Below are 6063 nucleotides of genomic sequence, written 5' to 3' on the forward strand. Positions count from 1 at the left end.
GACGGTTAATTATGGCGTATTTTTGAATTTGCTTGATGCAAATCAAAACATCCTGTTTGCAACTAGGGCCCAAGTGCTGCCACTGATGGGGTGGGTGTCTGTGTGGCCCAATTTTTGGAAAAAAGGGAGACTCCGCTTGGAGTAACCCTTGCTTGCTGTGTTTTTAAAATAAGCCAAGATGAACAGAGCTGGGATCAGGAAAGACTTTGCTACCTACCCCGGTGTCATCCTGGGGACGGTTAAGAATAGCGTATTTTTGAATGTGCTTGATGCAAATGTAGCTGTGAAGTGTACAACTGGGGCACAACTGCTGCCACTGAAGGGGTGGGTGTGTGTGGGGCCCAATTTTTGGAAAAAAGGGAGACTCCTCTTGGAGTCACCTTGCGGTGTTTTACATGATTTTAGAATGGCGTGCCATGCCTATATCTGTGTGTCCTCCTCTTTTTCCTTGTCCAGCTGTTTTGTTTTCGCATGAGTATATGTCCTTGTCACTTTCCCATGTGTTTGTGTTGTGTTGTGAGTTGTTTGTCACCTTTTGGACACCTTTGAGGGTGTTTTCTAGGTGTTTTACTGTGTTTGTGATTGCCTGCCATTGTTTCCTATTGGCTCGAGTTCGGTTCGTCGAACGTTCGACGAGCCGAACTCGAACGGGAGCTCCGTTCGGCGAACCGACCTCGAGCCGAACCGGGACCGGTTCGCTCATCTCTACTCCTGGACATACCTACCCCGGTGTCATCCTGGGGACGGGTAAGAATAGCGTATTTTTGAATGTGCTTGATGCAAATGTAGCTGTGAAGTGTACAACTGGGGCACAACTGCTGCCACTGAAGGGGTGGGTGTGTGTGGGGCCCAATTTTTGGAAAAAAGGGAGACTCCGCTTGGAGTAACCCTTGCTTGCTGTGTTTTTAAAAGAAGCCAAGATGAACAGAGCTGGGATCAGGAAAGACTTTGCTACCTACCCCGGTGTCATCCTGGGGACGGTTAATTATGGCGTATTTTTGAATGTGCTTGATGCAAATCAAAACATCCTGTTTGCAACTAGGGCCCAAGTGCTGCCACTGATGGGGTGGGTGTCTGTGTGGCCCAATTTTTGGAAAAAAGGGAGACTCCGCTTGGAGTAACCCTTGCTTGCTGTGTTTTTAAAAGAAGCCAAGATGAACAGAGCTGGGATCAGGAAAGACTTTGCTACCTACCCCGGTGTCATCCTGGGGACGGTTAAGAATAGCGTATTTTTGAATGTGCTTGATGCAAATGTAGCTGTGAAGTGTACAACTGGGGCACAACTGCTGCCACTGAAGGGGTGGGTGTGTGTGGGGCCCAATTTTTGGAAAAAAGGGAGACTCCGCTTGGAGTAACCCTTGTTTGCTGTGTTTTTAAAAGAAGCCAAGATGAACAGAGCTGGGATCAGGAAAGACTTTGCTACCTACCCCGGTGTCATCCTGGGGACGGTTAATTATGGCGTATTTTTGAATGTGCTTGATGCAAATCAAAACATCCTGTTTGCAACTAGGGCCCAAGTGCTGCCACTGATGGGGTGGGTGTCTGTGTGGCCCAATTTTTGGAAAAAAGGGAGACTCCGCTTGGAGTAACCCTTGCTTGCTGTGTTTTTAAAAGAAGCCAAGATGAACAGAGCTGGGATCAGGAAAGACTTTGCTACCTACCCCGGTGTCATCCTGGGGACGGTTAATTATGGCGTATTTTTGAATGTGCTTGATGCAAATCAAAACATCCTGTTTGCAACTAGGGCCCAAGTGCTGCCACTGATGGGGTGGGTGTCTGTGTGGCCCAATTTTTGGAAAAAAGGGAGACTCCGCTTGGAGTAACCCTTGCTTGCTGTGTTTTTAAAAGAAGCCAAGATGAACAGAGCTGGGATCAGGAAAGACTTTGCTACCTACCCCGGTGTCATCCTGGGGACGGTTAATTATGGCGTATTTTTGAATGTGCTTGATGCAAATCAAAACATCCTGTTTGCAACTAGGGCCCAAGTGCTGCCACTGATGGGGTGAGTGTCTGTGTGGCCCAATTTTTGGAAAAAAGGGAGACTCCGCTTGGAGTAACCCTTGCTTGCTGTGTTTTTAAAAGAAGCCAAGATGAACAGAGCTGGGATCAGGAAAGACTTTGCTACCTACCCCGGTGTCATCCTGGGGACGGTTAATTATGGCGAATTTTGGAATGTGCTTGATGCAAATCAAAACATCCTGTTTGCAACTAGGGCCCAAGTGCTGCCACTGATGGGGTGGGTGTCTGTGTGGCCCAATTTTTGGAAAAAAGGGACACTCCGCTTGGAGTAACCCTTGCTTGCTGTGTTTTTAAAAGAAGCCAAGATGAACAAGTCATGGTCAGCAAAAACTTTATCTACCTACCCCGGTGTCATCCTGGGGACGGATAAGAATGGCGTATTTTTGAATGTGCTTGAAGCCAAGATGAACAGAGCTGGGATCAGGAAAGACTTTGCTACCTACCCCGGTGTCATCCTGGGGACGGTTAAGAATAGCGTATTTTTGAATGTGCTTGATGCAAATGTAGCTGTGAAGTGTACAACTGGGGCACAACTGCTGCCACTGAATGGGTGGGTGTGTGTGGGGCCCAATTTTTGGAAAAAAGGGAGACTCCGCTTGGAGTCACCTTGCGGTGTTTTACATGATTTTAGAATGGCGTGCCATGCCTATATCTGTGTGTCCTCCTCTTTTTCCTTGTCCAGCTGTTTTGTTTTCGCATGAGTATATGTCCTTGTCACTTTCCCATGTGTTTGTGTTGTGTTGTGAGTTGTTTGTCACCTTTTGGACACCTTTGAGGGTGTTTTCTAGGTGTTTTACTGTGTTTGTGATTGCCTGCCATTGTTTCCTATTGGCTCGAGTTCGGTTCGTCGAACGTTCGACGAGCCGAACTCGAACGGGAGCTCCGTTCGGCGAACCGACCTCGAGCCGAACCGGGACCGGTTCGCTCATCTCTACTCCTGGACATAGCATTCGAATTACCAGGTCCCTGAAGGCTGAAATGCGTAGTGGCCGGAAATCATGAACAATTACAATGGGCGTATGTGCTGTAGATCCTGCGTCAGTTGTAGCTTGGAACTTTGTCTTTTCACGGATTTGCCCGTCTCTCATGGTGTTGGGCTATTTTCGGATCAAAATGGTGTGTCCCTCCTTGGCCCGTATCATGGGTTATTTCAGGGGCAAATTTAACTCTCTTAGCACTTTTCTCCTTAATTGTGGCCGTTGAATTGTTGGGTCAAGGTCTATCCAACCAGCATATTTGTTGTTTTTCAGACAATTTAGGGCTCGTGCATAGTAATAATAACACAGGTTTCCAAGGGTAAAAATTTTTGAAAGATGTGATTTTTTTCATACTTTTGATCATTGGACTCAGTAAAAATATTGAAAAAATATCATCACGTACAGTTTTTTCACAAACACTGATTCTATAGGTGTTAGGGCCAGGTGGACGGGCAGACCCAGGAGGTGGATCCACTGGGCCGAACACCTTAATGAAGGCAAGGGGTCCGGTAGCCGGAGCACTACGGGTAGCAGGACAGTCCGTGCAAAAGAGTGGAATGGAGAAGTCCCTGGGACCACGGAGTCACTGATGGTAGTCCGGGTGACGGAGCTCAGGTTCGGAGGCCGAGATGTCAGGCAGAGTCCGGAACCGATGGAGCGAGAGGACGGGTCACCACAGGGATCAGAGATGGTACGGACTGACGGGATGGCAGATAGTCAGCGTTCGGGGTTCGGGAATCGGCAGGACCGGATGGCGAGGCAGGAGCGGCTCTAGAAGAGAGATAGGTAAGTATATCACAGAGACACAAGGAGACCTGACTCCTAGCTTAGGAAACACGAAGAACAGGCCCCGCCCACTTGGACATTAAACCCCTTTATACCCTGTACCTGTGTGTTCAATTTCCTGTCAGTGGACGCTGGCCCTTTAAGAGAGGGTCAATGACCGCGCGCGCGCCCTAATGCGCATGCGCGAGGCCCGGGTGCCAGAAGCCAGGGCAGGGAGCGGTGTATAGGAAGCAGGGGAGCCGGCCTGGAGCAGGGCTGCCGACGGGCGCCGGGAGTGGGGACCGGGCCGCCTGGGGACCGCAGGTGGTGGAGGCTGGAGACCGTGGAGCGGGGGATGTCTGCCAGAGGAGCCGGGGAGCGAAGCAGGGAAGCCGGGGAGCGTGGCAGGTGAGCCGGGGGGCAGAGCAGGGGACCCGGAGAGCGTGACAATAGGTTTCCAAAAGGTTAGAATTCTGAAAAGATTCCCTCCATACTTTTCTGAAGATGGTGCTCTAGTGTATTCAAGCGATGTTCCTGTGCTGATGGAAAATGTAACATTAAGTACAATGTGAGCGAGTGGAGACATGTCATTGTTTCATCCAAAAAGTCTGAAAGCTGTGCTACTGCTCAATGGCAGTAAGTATTCTTCAGTGTGTGTAGGGCATGTGTCGCGGGCAGAGGGGCCACGCACGCTACGCTCGGGTTCGGGGACTTCTGCTGCTGCTGCTGCTCGGTGGCTCGAGCGGAGGGCCAGATCCGGGGACTCGAGCAGCGCTCCTCGCCCACGAGTGAAAAGCGGGTGGTTTGTTTGGGGAGATAGTTAGTGACGTCACCCACAGGTCGTGGTGATAATGGGCACCACCACTGCTGGTGACGGGGATCCCGGGAGCGATGGCAGGGAGCAGCTAGGATGTTGGTTCCCCCTCCGTGGGTAGGGGTTGGTGATCCCGGGGCCCGGTGGCGGTACGGGGAGGCTGGATGGCTGGGGTGTACGTACCGAGGGAGCCCGTTTGCCCGCAGGCGCTGGCCCTTGGATCTCTAGCCTATGGCGGTGGCTTTTTATCCTCACGGTGTGGACGGTTGCCTTCTGTCGGGTCTTGGGTGTTAGGGAACCCCTGGGATTCCGGTCACTCTCGGATTTGACCATTGTCGGCGGCTCCTAGCCTGGTCAGGGTCCAATGGCCCTGCCTTTGTGCTTGGTACAGATCCGCTCACCGGTTCAGTTCCCTTCGGGTCACCGCCCGTCCCCGGTCCTACGGTTCAGCTGACTTGTACCACCTCCTGCAGACGGCCACCACCGTCTGCCGACCTTGCTGACAGTGCCTGGGCTCCTACCCAGACACTAACAGTTTCTGTCCTCTCACTTTCCACTACAAAACTAAACTAACTGCTTTTTCCCGCCTCCAGGCCTGTGAACTCCTCGGTGGGTGGGGCCAACCGCCTGGCTCCGCCCCACCTGGTGTGGACATCAGACCCTGGAGGAGGCAACAAGGATTTTGTGTGACTGATGTAGACTATCCAGGGGAGGGGGTGTGTGTGATTTTGTGTTTGTGACTACCTGGCTAGTCCAGGGCGTCACACATGCTATGCACTTGGAAGAAAGCTGTGAGAATTTAGACTTTATTCTCAAGAAACTTAACTACAAGGAGCATGGATGGTCAATATGTGGTGGTCTAAAAATGTTCTCATTGCTTCTTGGGCAGCAAGGAGGATATATTAAATACCCATGCTGTTCTGCCTCATGGCAGCCTGCTAATAGTCATTCATTAAAATTTCTGTTACAACCCCTAGAGGTCATTGTTATTCTTTTGAATTGCTGAGTTTCCCTTTAAGCTAAATGTATTCTGGGTAAGGAATGCCTCCCTGAGCTGAGAAGAAGCCTGCAGCCATTTTCTCTTTGGATTTGTCAGGAAAGGACATGCCGACTTACCTCTCTGTACATTCACCCCTGCCTAGTGTAATCCGGTGAGCAAAGCAAATTACATGTGTTAGTGATAGAATCCTAGATGGAAGAGTGTAGTAAATGCATTGTACATTGTACTTCTACACCTTTAGTGTCATCCCTGTCTTGTTTGTCTAGATAAGATTTCTATGTATTGCAGATGCAGTGACCTTTCACCTACATTCTCGTAAGAACTGCATCTCATGTACTGTTATGCTATGTTAACTCTGTATTAACACTGTACTGACTGTAATCATTTTCTTGTTATAGTTTTTACCCGTATAAAACAGTATCTTGGATATACCGTATTCTGTCTTCAACTGCATCTTGGATATTCCTATATTCACTGTATATTCCATG

This window comes from Anomaloglossus baeobatrachus, chromosome 10 (assembly GCF_048569485.1).
Source record: "Anomaloglossus baeobatrachus isolate aAnoBae1 chromosome 10, aAnoBae1.hap1, whole genome shotgun sequence".
NCBI lineage: Eukaryota > Metazoa > Chordata > Amphibia > Anura > Aromobatidae > Anomaloglossus > Anomaloglossus baeobatrachus.